Source organism: Macrobrachium rosenbergii, chromosome 23 (genome assembly GCF_040412425.1).
Source record: "Macrobrachium rosenbergii isolate ZJJX-2024 chromosome 23, ASM4041242v1, whole genome shotgun sequence".
Taxonomy (NCBI): domain Eukaryota; kingdom Metazoa; phylum Arthropoda; class Malacostraca; order Decapoda; family Palaemonidae; genus Macrobrachium; species Macrobrachium rosenbergii.
Genome location: NC_089763.1, coordinates 30,637,263 through 30,654,509, shown reverse-complemented (window position 1 = coordinate 30,654,509; position 17,247 = coordinate 30,637,263). Strand labels below are relative to the sequence as shown.

General features: G+C 36.2%; 1 long non-coding RNA gene across 1 annotated transcript in view; it reads right to left on the bottom strand.

Moving 5' to 3' along the window:
• LOC136851426 (uncharacterized) overlaps positions 1-16,801 on the bottom strand; it is a 19,302-nt gene extending 2,501 nt beyond the window's left edge. Inside the window, exons 1-2 of the long non-coding RNA XR_010856877.1 lie at positions 16,697-16,801; positions 6,162-6,777 (exon numbers count right to left, since the gene is read on the bottom strand). This is a non-coding gene — a long non-coding RNA (uncharacterized lncRNA). The remainder of the gene's footprint in view (positions 1-6,161; positions 6,778-16,696) is intronic.
• Positions 16,802-17,247: the final 446 nt, after the last annotated feature.

Genomic DNA, 17,247 nt, shown 5'->3' with positions numbered 1-17,247 from the left:
TACTTACACATATCAATGAATATTATCTAAATAGATTACAGGAAAAGATTTTTTTTCTATCCTCTTGTTATATATATACTGTTTAATAGATTTCCTGTCTAGATAATCTATATGTCTCTTAAGAACGATTCCACTGAACTTTACAAAATGCTATGGCTTATTGATCGAAGTAGTTTTTAAAATTTTTTGCTGTTGTTAAACAGCTTCTACGTACATATAATTGATCTAAGTCTAAGTTTTTAAAATGTTTTGTTTTTGTTAAACAGTTTTACATACACAATATTCACACACATATATATATATATACATATATATATATATATTATATATATATGTATGTATATACTGAATATTACATATATTATATATATACGATATATATATATATAACAAATTAATGACAGTGACCATATGTATATATATGTACTTTATATTTTTCTGTATTTTTTAATTACATTATTTAATGTTTATCATGGCTCAATAAATACTTTATATTTCTTGGTTTTTTCTATTTAAAATTTATCATTGATATAACTTGATTTGATTATGACTGACAAAAGCCTTCCCTTAATATAAAGAAATTTGTTCATTTACAATTAACTTAATCTATTATCAGTCACAGTTGTTCAAATTCAAATCCCAGCTAAATAAAAATACCTAGTGTAATTAACTACGTTGTGTGACAAAAACCTTCCCTTAATATATAGAAATTTGTTCATTTACAGTTAACTGAAAGTATCATCAGTCAAAAGTTGTTCAAATTCAAATCCCATTTAAATTAAAATACCTAATGTAATTAATTACGTTGTGCCAATTACAACTCACAGCTTTCTCAATTTCGTCTGCATACAGACCCATTCCATCAGCTCTTTCTTCAAACCGTTTTCGTGAGAAGACGAAGAGGATGACCAAGCGAAACCATTGAAAAGATTCGTCTTCAGATGAATGAGAAATGCACTCAAGTTTTACTACCTGATGTACCAAGTATCAAGCCGAGTCCGTGGCCAGTATCCGAATGCGTGCATGATATTCCTGTTTGCTGAGAATCATGGAATTACTTATGAATTTATCATGTTTGTATTTTTGTAACTCATTTTATGCTATACAATCTTATCAATATCACACTCCTACAGACCCCAACTACGTTTAGAAACGCATCTAAGTCAAATTTCCCACGGCAAAGCCAAGGAATCGAACGTTTCAATGCAAGGATACCGTAATGCACGTTTTTTGCCTCCCACGTTTGGGTGCCGACTTCACCCTCTCTCCTACATACTCCTTTGCTATTGGTTGGAAAGGGAGTCCTTCCAGCCAATCGTAGGTGGAGAAGGATGCTGGCTCCGCCCTCTTTTTCTGCATATGGCTTGCTAGAGGATGTTTTTTTTTTTTATCTGTGTCGAGTATAATCTAAGTTCATGATCTCATGATGTTCAACACACTCAAAAGGGTTAATAATAATAATAATAATAATAATAATAATAATAATAATAATAATAATAATAATAATAATAATAATAATTATTATTAAAACAGACTCATAATAAAAGAGCTGACCAATAATCAACAAAATCAAATAAAAATCCCACTGCTCATGTAAATCCGTCTCACCAAGTAATCTAGAGGGAAATCTCTCTGGATTTCTCTACGATCACCGAGTCTCAACGCTCAGTTGACCATTGTGAGAACCGAATGTAATTTGCGTAAGAAATCCTTTGAAAACTTTACCCTCGGAATGAATGAGAAAATGCAGGCGAGATTTCACTACCTGAGACGTTGCAGAATCCCACGACTGTTCGGAGCCGCGCGTGGTGACTTCGGCTTCGAGATAATGAAAATTATATCAGTGTTAGTTACCTTTAAGGTTGATTAGCCCTCTATTTGAAATGATCTCTATTTGCTTATTCCTTATTTTGATAATAATCCCAAGTTCCTGATCGCGCGTCACGGATTTGGAACCTTCTGTTTTCCAGAACGAAGGGAATCGGACGATTTTAATGTAAGAGGAATCCGTTCCCTCTCCTGTTCTGCATTTCATCTAGGACCTGCTTGGTTGTGATTGGTCAGTGAAATGAGGTGAGGGCCAATCACGTGGGTCGTTCGACGAATGAATTTACTGCAAGACAGTAAGGTTGATTTTCGCATTCCCCGAAGAATGGATTTAGACTTTATATATATAAAATCTTCAGTGCATTTAAATGAAAATCTCTCTCTCTCTCTCTCTCTCTCTCTCTCTCTCTCTCTCTCTCTCTCTCTCTCTCCTTAATACTCGTGATTCTCAAACATTATCATGGAGAATTAAAATAAAGACGATATTTTGTTTTAAGGTTAATTTTAATTTTTCTGTGCATTGTATAAAAAAGACGATATTAATTGCTACTCTGTTACTAGGATGAGAGAGAGAGAGAGAGAGAGAGAGAGAGAGAGAGAGAGAGAGAGAGAGAGAGAGAGAGAGAATGTGAATGTGTTTATATGGACAATCTGGGAATGTGTGAGATAATTTTTTGTTTTTAAGTGCCTTTGTTTGTGTTGTGTGTGTGTGTGTGTGTGTAGAGAGAGAGAGAGAGAGAGAGAGAGAGAGAGAGAGAGAGAGAGACAGCTGAACGTAAGTTGTGGGACAGTTTCAGTTGCAACTGCATAACTCTACGGGAATTGATAGTCAGTTTTAACCACCCTTCAATGCGGTGGTTCCTGTACCCGCATCCATGATAAATACAATACAAACATATGATAAATGTATAGTAAATATATTACCATTGCACTGGGCATCATGCCCTAAAAATTTCGCACCCAAAGTACAGGTTTAAGGTTAAAACCACTGCTTGAATCAATCACTGGGCAGTAAAGTTAACGCAAGTTTCGTTTTGTGCAAAAAATCGCGTGAATTGATTGGTAAAATCTTTTTTTTGCAGTCTTAATCTAAATTTGGATACTTTTATTTTTATTTTACTGTAATTTTTCTAAAATTTGTATTAGAATGTTACAGCATAACTTTTTTTTTTTTTATAAACATTGATTCTTATTCAATCTTAGGTTTAAGACTTTCCAATGAAAATTGTTTTTTCCTAATGGTGTCAATCTTCTGTCTGTCTGTCTTTCTGTCAATGCCTCTCTGTCTGTCTGCTTGTCTCTTCCTGCTCTCTCTCTAATAGTCTTTCTCTCTTCTTTCTTCTGTCTTTCTGTCTGTCTCTTTCTTCTTCCTGCCTCTTTCTTCTAGTCTTCTCTCTTTCTTCCTGTCTTTCTTCTAGTTTCTCTCTTTCTTCCTGTCTTTTTCTAGTCTCCTCTTTTTCTTCTTCCTAGTCTTTCTTCTTGCCATCTTCTCTATCTCTCTTTCTTCTGTCTTTCTTCTAGTTTCTCTCTTCTTCCAGTCTTTCTTCTAGTCTTTCTCTCTCTCTTTCTTCCTGTCTTTTCTTCTTTCTTTCTTCCTGTCTTTCTTCTAGTTTTCTTTCTTCCTGTTTTTTCTTTCTAGTCTCTTCTTCCTCTGTCTTCTTCTAGTCTCTCTCTTTCTTCCAGTCTTTCTTCTAGTCTCTCTTTCTTCCTGTCTTTCTTCTAGCCCTCTCTTTCTTCCTGGCTTTCTCTCTCTTTCTTCCTGTCTTTCTTCTAGTCTCTCTCTCTTTCTTCCAGTCTTTCTTCTAGTCTCTCTCTCTTTCTTCCAGTCTTTCTTCTAGTCTCTCTCTCTTTCTTCCAGTCTTTCTTCTAGTCTCTCTCTCTTTCTTCCAGTCTTTCTTCTAGTCTCTCTCTTTCTTCCAGTCTTCTCTTCTTAGCTGGCCCCTCTCTCTTCTGTTCTTCCTAGTTCTTCCTGTCTTTTCTAGTCTCTTTCTTCTCCTTTCTTCCAGTCTCTCTCTTTCTTCCTGTCTTTCTAGTCTATCTCTCTTTCTTCATGTCTCTCTCTCTCTTTCTTCCTGTCTTTCTTCTAGTCTCTCTCTCTTTCTTCCTGTCTTTCTTCTAGTCTCTCTCTCTTTCTTCCCTGTCTTTCTTCTAGTCTCTCTCTCTTTCTTCCTGTCTTTCTTCTAGTCTCTCTCTCTTCCTTCTTCTTCTAGCCCTCTCTTTCTTCTAGTCTCTCTCTCTCTTCCTGTCTTTTTCTTCTCTGGTTTCTCTCTCTCTCTCTCTACTCTTGAAAAGCAGCCAGCTGCAATGGTTAATGACTCTGGCCTTTCGATTTCCTTCCATTGGAATAAACCCCTTCCCAACCCCCTTCACAACCCAACCCCACTCTGAGACCCCCCTCCAACTCCCCCCCTCCCTCAACCCCACGCAACAACCTTCTTCTACCATATCGTCCTGAGACCAGTGCACAAGAATTTAGATGATCTCATATTATTTTCTGATCGATTATTAAATATTATTATTGAATATTCTTTTTCATAATTATCACTTCTGGCATTTGCGATAAATTTTACTATTATTATTCATGTGTTATTAATTTTGCTTGTTTATTATTTATTGCGTTTTATTATTATTATTATTATTATTATTATTATTATTATTATTATTATACATATTATTATTATTATTATTATTATTATTCTGCTCTCAAAATCTCCCCTTTAATTAGCTGTGACATCACACATTCCACGAGACCTCTATTAACATAAAAGCTATTTGCATACAGATTGTGAAAGTCTTCTCTCTTCTCTCTCTCTCTCTCTCTCTCTCTCTTCTCTCTCTCACTCACATACATACTTTGAATAGCAGTTTATGTATGCAAGCATTTAGCATTTTAGTGCCTTCATGCATACAAACTAGGAATGACATTCAGAAACAGATATGTATATATATATATATATATATATATATATATATATATATATATATATATATATATGAGTGTGTGTGTGTGTGTGTGTGTGTGTATGTGTGTATGTGTATATGTAAGAATGTATGTATGGAAGCTCAGTACATCTAAAATGAACCTAAAACTCGTACGGTCCTTTCGCAAACGTATGACGCACACCTATGACGTCACGTGGGAAACAGGACCCAGGAATGCAAGTAATTCATTGAAAACTTCCAGCATCATCTCAATGGGGAAATGCACCGAAGATTTCCTGAGAGGACGCCGAGAGCACTAGGCAGAAGCCAGTGCCAGTGTTCGAAGGCTTTATTGAGGTTGATACAAATGGATCATTTTACATATTGTAGGTTTTTGTTGCGTGAAGTTGGGGGTGATTTATCTGAATTTAGTTAAATTAGACTTTTTTTTTACCTGAATTTTGCATTTTGAGCTGTTCAAATATATCATGATATGGCATTAACTGACGATCAGAAACTTGCAATTCAAAGAATCGAACACTGTCAATGCATTTTGTACAGGGATTCTGTTTTTTTGCTTAGGTTACAATACAGCTCCACTCGCCCCGCCCAGAGCGTCACCGTACTTCACCGTGATTGGCTAGATAGGGTTCGGAATTGACCACTCAGGTAGGATAATTTATGTAGTTCAGTGGCAAAGATAATAAGGGTGATTTTAGCATGACGTTATGCATTTAAGCTGATTCGTTCGATCTGGGGTTTTTTAAGTATTCTAAAGAAAATGGGAGTTTAAAATCTGTCTACCAATAAATGCATATCAGAATTCTAGTTTTCATGAATACTGCTTTGATGAAAATATGAAACATACAGCGAAATGCAAAGGAAAAGGATATCTGAGAATGTTAAGCAATCATAGAGAAATACTAAGAAACTATTTCTCATGTAAGAAAAAATATATAATATATATTTTATATGTATATTCATTTATATTATTATTTATTTGTTATTTATGCTATGACAATGGTTGCGGATGATATACCTTTTGTTCTTGTTTCTGATTTGAACTAATGAAGAGCAATTCCAAATAGCAACTTCTGTCATGAAGAACAATGCCAAATAGCTAACAAAAGCTACGGTACATATGCACATATACATACATAGATGTATACATACATACATACATAAGGTAATTTCTTTTTTTTACATATATACATATATATATATATATATATATATATATGTATATGTATATATATATATATATATATATATATATATATATAAATATGTGTATGTATGGATATATGTATGTGTTGTGTGTGTGTGTGAGTAAGTATTTAGCAGTTGCTTTTCATATCACTTCTATACAAATTACACAAAACCTATCGATTATTAAGCATCCCCTGACTCACCTTCTGTGAAATCCACGACCACCTCAGTAGACAAAACCTCCAGTTCTTCCGTTGGCCACGGGTACGTCCGCACTGCTGCATCGCCATTGCATTCAGCTCTGCAATGCGATGCATCTGCACCTGCCGTGGTGCCGCTGAACAGTTCTCCCGTTTCCGGAGGAGTAATTCAGGGTCAAGACCAATTTGGTTCTTGGCAATTTTCGCCCTTGCTGTTGGAGATGTTTTCGGGAATGGGGTTTTGCTGTTGGAGGTTTTTTCAGGAATGCGGTCATGCTGTTGGAGGTGTGATCGGGAATGCGGTCATGCTGTTGGAGGCGTTTTCGGGAATGTGGTCATGCTGTTGGAGGTGTTTTCGGGAATGCGGTCTTGCTGTTGGAGGTGTTTTCGGGAATGTGGTCTTGCTGTTGGAGGCGTTTTCGGGGATGCAGTCTTGTCGTTGGAGGTGTTTTCGGGAATATGGTCTTGCTGTTGGAGGTGTTTTTGGGAATGCGGTCTTGCCGTTGGAGGTTTTCCGGGAATGCAGTCTTGCTGTTGGTAGTGTTTTTGGGAATGCAATCATGCTGTTGGAGGTGTTTTCGGGAATGCGGTTGCACAGTGCGAGGGACTGCAGGTGTATCTGTGAAAAAAATCAAAAAATCTTGGTATGACTTCACCCATTATAATACTTTATTGCTGTTTCCTCTGTTATATTATGGAGGTATGTCTTCATCAACTTTAATAATTTATAACCACTTCATATATTAAACGATCAAAGATATAAGATATATAAATGAATCATGCAAATAAAATTAACTCTACATCAAAACTAAAAAATATTTTTTTTAACGTGTCATCTTTTTGGTTATGATATTTTTTTCCCATTTCTTCAATAACAGGACCAAAGCTTAAAATAACATAAGTTATAATTATAAATAAAAGCACATTACAAATAAAAAAAATGGCGACAACACAAGTTATAATCATAAATAAAAGCACATTTCAATGTAAAAAATGTTGTTCCCATGAGGCGGGATTCACAAGGGCACCTGCTACCCCCTTCTTATTTTGAGGTCCTTTCTGTTCCACTTATTTTCGGTCGTTTTCGACTGACTCAGTTGAAAGTTTAGAGTTGAAATGTTACTGGATATTATTTTATGTGTACCTTCATACTGGCTGTTCTTTTTATTTTACAATAAGTTTCTCACTAAGTTTAAGGAAGCGCAGTTTAAAAAAAAAACTAATTTCTAAAAAAATTGTAAATTGGTTCTTCTCTAACTATTGATCTATCTGTGTGACATTTACTCATCTTAAGTATATAATTGCATGCAGTAATGAATATAATCAGATAAAATAAATAGATTCAATTGTCATAAAAAATCAGTCACATCCAGCTATAATTTACACATTTTGCGGAGAGAAGGGGGGTGAGAGTGGAGGAGGAGGAGGAGGAGGAGGAGGAGGAGGAGGAGGGGAGGAGGAGGAGGGGAGGAAGAGGAGGGGAGGAGGGAGGAGAGGAGGAGGGGAGGGAGGAGGAGGAGGAGGAGGAGGAGGAGGAGGAGGAAAGAGAGATTCCATTTATTAAAAAATCGTCACACCCAGTTATAATTTACATGCCTTTTGGGGGGGAGGAAGGTGAGGGGATGAGAGGTGGAGGGGAGGAGGAGGAGGAGGAGGAGGAGGAGGAGGAGGAGGAGGATAGGAAGACGACCAAGAGCACAGCGGTAAAACCTCCGTAATGCCTAAAGTACCAGCAGAAATAAGATCTTAGGAACCTTCAAACAAAGTATTGAGAGAATCCTTCCTCCTCTAGCAATAACCGTCAGATTAGATACCTGTCCGAGAGACGGAGACGGAGAGGACAACGTGATTCTATACGATATCCTATCGAATCCTAATTCATCCTGCTACGCCTAAGGATTACCTACGTCGACTCGGATCTCTTCCGGTCGGTTTCACGCCAGCGGGATGCTTATCGGATTGGAGGATTATTGCCGTCCAGGATGGAATGAATGATGTCAGTTCGTGTTGTTAAGTATGGTATCTTATTTCAGAGAAATGTATAGGATTGTCTTTTATTTTTATCTTAAAATACAGTGTCAATTCGTTTCTTCATATTTTCTCAAAATTATACTGGATTATTACTCTCTTCCCTTATGTATCTTTTTCACTTATTTCTACATCATACCATTTTTTTTTCAGTTCTCATTTTCCTACGACTGAAATAGATTTTTATCTTTTATATATACTCATATTTTTCCCTTCTTTTCATGACAAAATATATGGTTTCTATTCTGAATCCCCGTTTTTCAAATTAAATTGTACTAAATTATTATTTCGTTATATCTGTCACTATTTAAAATGTTTATTTTCTGTACGGCTTTCGTTTTCGAAAGTGCTTCCTTTTCATAATTAAGCGAATAATTAGGCAATTTCTTTCGCCAAATTAGAAGACGATGACCGATGTTCCTGTGACGCCAGCCCATCTAATAAAAAAATGTTCCAAAATCAAGGTCTTGTATGACGGGAAGACTATGTACTGAGCACCGAGTCATTCCAAAAGATCCCGTATGTCTTGTATTATCGGCGCCTATTGTGCGCATTAAGAGCGCAGTCAACCACAAGATCTTGTATGACGGGAAGACTACTGTACTGAGCACTGAGTCATTCCAAAAGATCCCGTATGTCTTGTATTATCGGCGCCTATTGTGCGCATTAAGAGCGCAGTCAACCAAACTAACCGCGCTGGTCGAAAACCTCCTCTTTCTCACAATGTACAAACTGCTGTAGTACATTCGCACAAATCAGTGACTCGCAGTCAGAGTCTGCGGTCGCTTTGTAAGCAACAGTGTTCTTTGCAACAGTAGTCTTCCAGGACATTCTCTTTTCTAAACAGGATCAGAAAAAGGAGAAAAAATTGGGCAAAGCCTTTCGTCTGTCTTGTATGCGCGTCCCATTAGGTCTTTTTTTTTTTTTTTTTTTTTGCAAGGGCATAGGCAGGAAGGAGGGTCCTTTTTCTCAGCCCGCCCTTCCCCCGCCTCTTTCTACCTGGCTCTGTCTCTGTCCCTCGTGAATATGGGCCATCTGCATATGAATCCCTGCAAGTGCATTACCATAACAGAACAGCAGCGGCAGCCACCTGTGTTCAAATTCCTAGCCGCATTTTATATATATATTTTTTCCCCTTTGCATTTCTTGTTGGTGCTGCTCTTGGAGGGTAGGGGAGGGTGTGTTGGGAGGAGAGGAAGAGGAAGGGGAGAAGAGGAAGAGGAAGGAGGGAGGGTGGTGGATGCTGTAGGTGAAGGAGATTCCCCTTGCATCTTATCTCAGAAACTTGCAGAACGCTTCGCTACCCTCAGGGGAATCAGTTGTGGTTTTTCGGCAAGTGTCGAGGTTTCTTGAGCTTTTGGGAAATATCAAATATTCAAGAAGGCTGAGAATGGCAGTGCTACCTACGTTGCTCCCTGAGACTTCAGCTGCTGAAGCCTTCGACTACAGGAGGAAATTTTAATTGGTGCTCATCCATCTGAGAGCATCATGAGACTCTAGACTTATCCGACAGAATCTTAGCCCATAAATTTAAGGTTATTGGAATCATTACTTAACAAAACCTAACTAAAGCTCTCTCATTTATTAAGACCTGTACCAAACACAGTATTGAACCTTAGGTACTATTCACCTAACAGATTATACTCTCAGTATCAACCATTACCAAAGGCATTCATCCAACAATTTTCCTATTTTTATCAGACTTTACACCATCAAGACAAGAGCGATCCACATCAAAGTGTGCCTTTAAGGTTTCCTCAAGGCGCGTCTTCAAAGCATTCATGCCTTCATAACTTGGCACCTCTCATTTCGAATCGTCGAAGATATGAAAGAGCGCCTTCAAAGCAATCGTTTCTGTACTTTGTATCTAGTACGTCAGATCACTGACGAAAGACTTGTCTTCATCGAACTCTGTCGTGCAGAAACATTTGTCAGATCTGGAGAAGGTAAACTCGACGTCTCTTTAATGAACAGGAAACTATAAGAATACTCTGGAATGAAGAAGCCTTTGATATATTCCAGCAGTCACTGTCTTTACTCGAATCCTTTTACAAAATGGAACTGAAAGTGCTTAAAAAAATCTTAAAAACACATAATGAGAAAAAGGTTGGATTTACACAAGAATCAAAGTTGCAATGGATACCAGATACAGAAAGACCTCTGTGTTGTTCCTCTGGCAAACCAAAATACTACTTGCAAATTGTTCGTATGGGAACAAAAATCCATGGGTTACCCTAATGGACTGAAAAAAATGGAAAAAAAGTGAAGTTGCATTGTTCCCAGTACCCAGAATGGTCTCTCTCTCTCTCTCTCTCTCTCTCTCTCTCTCTCTCTCTCTCTCTCTTCACATCCTCGGATATTTTTTGCATGTGTCTCTTGTCTACGCTTCATTGCATAATCTGCAGCTTGCATGGTTAATCTTATTCCAAGTTACTTCTTCTTCTTCTTCTTCTTCTTCTTCTTCTTCTTTTATCATATTGCCAGTTATTTCTACCTCTATTCTTTGCACTTATCTGCCTTCCTATTTTGCTCTTTTTTAGTAGGAAATGGGGTAATGCTGATTTGTAGCAACACATCTGATTAACATCTGAGTAATATCTCTTAAGGAATTTATTAATATTAAAGAAAAATAACTTAAAACTGCATATTTTCTCCTCTTCCGTAAAAAAATATATATATATATATAACCTCATGCAACGCTTTTTTTTCCTCCATTGGCTTCGTCGGTTGGTTACAGTACGTCAACCCTTTTTTTTTTACAACCCTTCCAACTATAAATTGGAGTACGCGGCAACCCTGTGCAAAGGTGTTTGTAACCCTTCGTAACTAGGCGGGAGTGAAACCCTCGTTGCAACCCTTTTTTAGGAATGCAGGAACAACCATTCGTTGCGACCCTTTTCACAATGCGAGAAGCTTATTCACTGCAACCCTGCGAATCATTGTAAAAAGCACTCTCTATTGTAACAGTTTAAAACATTACAAAGAAACTTCATTGCAACCTTTAGAATATTACCGGAGGAAACCCTCTTTACAAGCTTTTACAATATTACTGAAAAAACCTTAAGTTGCAACCCTTTAGAATATTACCGAAAGAGCCCTTCTTTGCAACCCTTCACAGTATTACCCAAAGAACTCTTCTTTACAACCCTTTACAATAATACCGAAAGAACCCTTCGTTGCAACCCTTTACGATATTACCGAAAGAACCTTTGTGTTTACCTTCTTACACGATATTACCGAAAGAACCCTTCGTTGCAACCCTTTACAGTATTACCGAAAGAACCCTTCGCTGCAACCCTTTACAATATTACCGAATGAACCCTTCGTTGCAACCCTTTACAAGGTTACCGAAAGAACCCTTCGCTGCAACCCATTACAATATTACCGAATGAACCCTTCGTTGCAACCCTTTACAAGGTTACAGAAAGAACCCTTCGTTGCAACCCATTACAATATTACCGAAAGAACCCTTCGTTGCAACCCATTACAATATTACCGAAAGAACCCTTCGTTGCAACCCATTACAGGATTACCTAAAGAATCTTTTGTTGCAACCCTTTCCAGTAACAAAAAGAACACTTAGTTGGTAACCGTTTCCATTAATGCGAATAGAACACTTCTTTACAATCCTTTCCAATAATAGATAAATCAAGTTTCTTGCAAATCCTTTTTCGTTAATACATCGTGACACCTTTCGCTTAGATTTTATCTTGCAATAATCCTAAAAAAGCTGTTAGGATCCTTTGCTGAACATTTGAGGTTCCTTCGTCAATCCTACTGTTTATCTCATTACTTCTTGTAGGATTCTTAAATCTTCGCAACTTTCGTCCATCCTACGTTTATTCCTAGTTACTTCTTGTAGGATTCTTAAAACTTCTTTGCACCCTTCGTCCATCCTAGGCTTATTCCTAGGTACTCCTTGTGGGACTCTTAAACCTTCTTTTCAGCCCTCTCCCATCCTACGCTTATTCCTAGGTACTCCTTGCAGGATTCTTAAACCACCTTCTTATACTTCATCGATCCTACGCATATCCCTATATGTACATCTAGTAGGACCCTTAAACTTTCTTTTGAACCTTTTTCCATCCTACGCTTATTCCTAGGAACTCCTTGAAGGACTTATATATTCTTTTCAATTGCAAAGTTGCTTCATTTTATAATTGCAAAGGCTCGATTTAGTAATAATAACTTATACCAATTATATGATTCATATTATAGACTAAAACTCTTGTTGGACTCTCGCTTCTGCAAAGTCAACCAGACATCGGCCCGTTTGAGAGCATTGCATTCCCCTGGTGTCGCTGCAAAAGAGAAGGCAGGGTATCGAAATGACGTCACGGCAGTTATTAGCTCAGACCAGAACTGATCCATTGAAATTTCTCTGCGTCATTTCAATGGAAAATGCAACCAAGATTTTCACTGGGTGAAACCCCCAGAGTAAAGCCTAAGCCATGGCCGATGTCCGAAACGTTTCTTTCAAGCTAGATCCTTTAAATAAATTTAATCCTAAAACATTTGAGAAAAGTGAAAAGTATTCCTATTAGTAAGAATACAGATAAATTAAACAAATATTCCCGAAAATGCTTGAAATCAAAATTCATTAGCACTTTAATCTACATAAAGAAGCGGATAATTGAAACAAGTTGCACGAAACCGAAGACAGTCAATGCACGTTGTATGAAACGTGAATTTTTTGCGCACAGATTTTTTTTACTTACTCAGACTCCGCCCATAACGACAGCCCTTCATCGTGATTGGTTGGATGTACCTTAGTAAGAGCCAGTCAAGATGAGGGATGAGAGTAGTCCTCTCATCTGCATTCGGAAGCTGTTTGATGTTAGCATAATTAGTTCAATTATGCGAAATAGTAAAATAGTAATCATATTTTTTCCATCTTAAGATATTGAATATATATATATATATATATATATATATATAGTATATATATATATATATATATATATATATATATATATATATATATATATATATATATATATTATATGTATATATATATATATATGTATAAATATATATACATATATTTATATATATATATATGTACATATATATATATATATATATATATATATATATATATATATATATATATATATATATATATATATGTATGTGTGTGTGTGTGTGAAATATAATACCTAGAACAACGTAATGCAACAGAGACTTATAACAACGTATGCAATAACATGTGATGCATGAAGTTACTCAGCAAAGCCAGGTAACTGCAACTAATAAAAACACTAATAAAAAAAAACTTTCTCTGATGACGTCACGTGGGAAAACTGGCTCAGTAATGCAACTGATCCATTGAAAACTTTCAACATCATTTCAATGGGGAAATGCATCGAAGATTTTCCAGCGGCTTTCAGCTCCCATGTTGTCCTAAGTCGGTGCCGGCATCCGAATCCTTTCCCTCGAAATTGATTGACTTGTATTTTCTATCAGTTATTCACCCCAAAGCTCAACAGGTTATAGCAATGTATATGCTACTTAGAATATCAATAAAAATTAAGTGAATAGTAAAATATTAATTCATTGAAGTCACTTAATGATATGGACAACTGGAAATTTATCATGACAGAATAATGCAATCGAACAATCAATGCACGTGGTTTGCAATTGCCGGCTTTTTGCTCATCTCGTTATTTGCTTATACGCTAAGCCACGCCCTCGAATTGCATCCCCTGGCACGTGATTGGTTAGCTTTGTTGAGGAAATAGCCAATCAGATTTGAAGACTTTTGTAGTTTCACAGCTTGTGGGGTTTAAGGTCGAAAGTGGTATCTTTATCACCTTACTGTTGTGACCTGTTGCCCTTCATAATGCTAATGTTTAGCCTATATTCAAGGCCATGAAATCGAATCAAAATCAGTCAAAACCAGCTGTCGTTTGCCACAGCTCAAATTCATCCGTCATCGTTGAAATCTCTTGTTTTAGTTTTCTGTGAGAGAAAACTATTGAGATGTCTGTCCGTCCGCACTTTTTCTGTCCGCCCTCAGATCTTAAAAACTACTGAGGCTAGAGGGCTGCTAATTGGTACTTTGGTTACCCACCCTCCAATCATCAAACATACCAAATTGCAGCCCTCTAGCTTCGGTAGTTTTTATTCTATTTAAGGTTAAAGTTAGCCATGATCTTGCGTCAGGCACCGCTATAGGTGCCAAAACACAGGCCACCACTGGGCTGTGTCTGAAAGTTTCATGAGCCGCGGTTGAGAGTTTCATGGGCTGTGGCTGAGAGTTTCATACAACATTATGCGCTATACAGAAAACTTGATTGCGCCGAAAAAACTTATTTACTTGTTTTGTTTACAAAACTGGCGACGAGCTGTCACAGCAACAGATCTTCTTCTTTAAAACTGACATATCAATTTTGCATCCTTTCCCTAACCTTTTATCCACATCACCTACGTCAATATTGCAATTGTCAGTGCAACAAAACGTATCTGTGTCTGATAAGGGTGAGAAGGCTATAAAAGATTAATAGACTCTAGTTTTACTTATGGCCGGTGAATCTCTTTTTTATAAAGAATTTGAAATATATTTTTGCATACAATTCGTAGTTTTTTTTATATACACGATCAGTGTGAACTATGATAAGGATTAATTAAGAATTAGGACTTCGGTTTAATGAAGAAACGCGACTCTATTTGACGTAATAATAATAATAATAATAATAATAATAATAATAATAATAATAATAATAATAATAATAATAGTAGTAGTATTCAAATGACTATGATATTAAAAAAAATAATTCTAATGATAATAAAGCATGTAGACTAAAAGTATCACAAATAAAAAGGCAAAATATTGGTACTTATAAAAAAAAAAAAAAATACACAATAAGGAAATTTTAACCTTCTTCCTCAAATTTTACTTAAAACAGTTGCTCTCATTAACAGCCGAGTGTATCGCTTTACCTCTATAACTAAGAGAGACTGTCCGAAAACCCTGCATCGAGAGAGAGAGAGAGAGAGAGAGAGAGAGAGAGAGAGAGAGAGAGAGAGAGAGAGAGATAATCAGGTGACGTCACGTGGGAAAATCAATTCAGAACTGCAAAAGATCCATTGAAAACTTTCGACTCCAATCGAATAGGAAAATGCAGCAAAGATTTCTGGGGACGAGGGAGGTTTACTCTTAGCTTAAGCCAAAGCCAGCATCCGAATGCTTTCCTGAGATGGACTGGAAGTGAGTTGATGTTTCTAAAAAAAGGGTACTCAATGAAATATTGTTTTTCAGGCGATGAGAAATCGTCAGAACAAAGACAAATTTTGATAATTGTTGGAGAACACTACTATGTATTAATGTCAATATCCGTTTCCTAATCACTTCTGACAGACATTCTCAGGGAATCGGACGTAGAAATGCGCCATCAGGGAATGCCAGTTTTTATAATTTCTTTTTGTTATTCCCACCAAGCCTGACCACACGTTCTGATTGGTTGGATACCGAACGCAATACAAGAAGGTATAGTTAGAACAACGATAATACTTAAGCATCATTATCAAAGTGTATGCATGGTTATGAATTACAGACATAAAAATGTAATTATTTTTTTTTTTTTTGTACTTTATCTTTTTCATGTTTTTAAATATTTTGGGGAAATTTGCCCTGAGGTACCTCAGTCCATACTTCCGTTTTCTATGCCCCCACCCCACACACCCACACACCAAAAATTGGAAATTAATGGCAAATAAAAAAAAAAGTAATTTCCCAAAAGTATAATAATGACGAGAGAATATAACCTGAATTTTCAAAAGAAATAAAAATATTCTTCCCTCTTTTATGATTACTGAGTATTTTCCAACAGGTATTCACATCAGCGGATTATGGCGTTGGTGAACATAATGCATACAGACATACATACACACATACAAGCCAATATTACACATTCACCTACAACTAATTTAAAATTTCAGAGCTGAATATACACAATTTTTTATTATAAGTTGAACACACAACTTACGTATACACACACACACATATATATAATAAAGACATGTATGGCGTTGTGAACATAATGCATGTTGCATGTTACCTACACACATACAAGCCATTATTGCATTCACCTGGCACCACTTTAAATTTCAGAGCTGAATATACACAATTTTTTTATTATAAGTGAACACCACAAACTTGTTGTATACACACACACACATATGCTAATATGTAGGTATATATATACACATATATTATATATATATATATATATATATATATATATATATATATATATATATATATATATATTTATATATATTTATATATATATATATATATATATATATATATATATATATATATATATATTTATATATATGTATGTACAATATATATATATATATATATATATATATATATATATATATATATATATATATATATATATATATATATATATATATATTGTATGTATGTATATTAGTAAACTTTGAACTAAAATGCACATGACCCGAACAGGAAAGCAAAAAAATCCTAACCTACTAACCTTTGTATATCCCTTCCAGTTTCGAAATGAAGGAGAAATCCTTCCGAAAATTCAACAGCTCATCCTCAGTTCCACTCTCCGCCACTAACCTGTCAACACTGCACCAACATTGCAGTCACCTCTGCAATATAATGCATCTGCATCCACGAAGGTGCCAGCAACCATAGCTCGAGAAATTCGTAGCCACTAAGGTTCATGTTTCTATTACAAAGTGGGGGATTTTCGACCCTATGGTCGAGGGCGATTTCAATGCAAGGGACTGCAGGTCACAGCGCCATGAAATTCATTGGGGGTCAAAACAAGTCAAGGAATGATTTTTTTATAGCATTAACCTCTCTATAAACTCGTTATTAATAAGATTAACGTCTAATTTCATTTAAGGAAATGATATTGCATTAATAAAATGTATTTTCTTAATATCCATTGCATTTCATACGGGAGGAGCGCGAGGTTCTCACGGTGGTGCATACTGCAGGACACCTGCTTACCGCCCCTCCTGTTTTTTCTTAATGGTCCTTCCCACCTACCTTCGAGGAGTTTCATTTTACTTC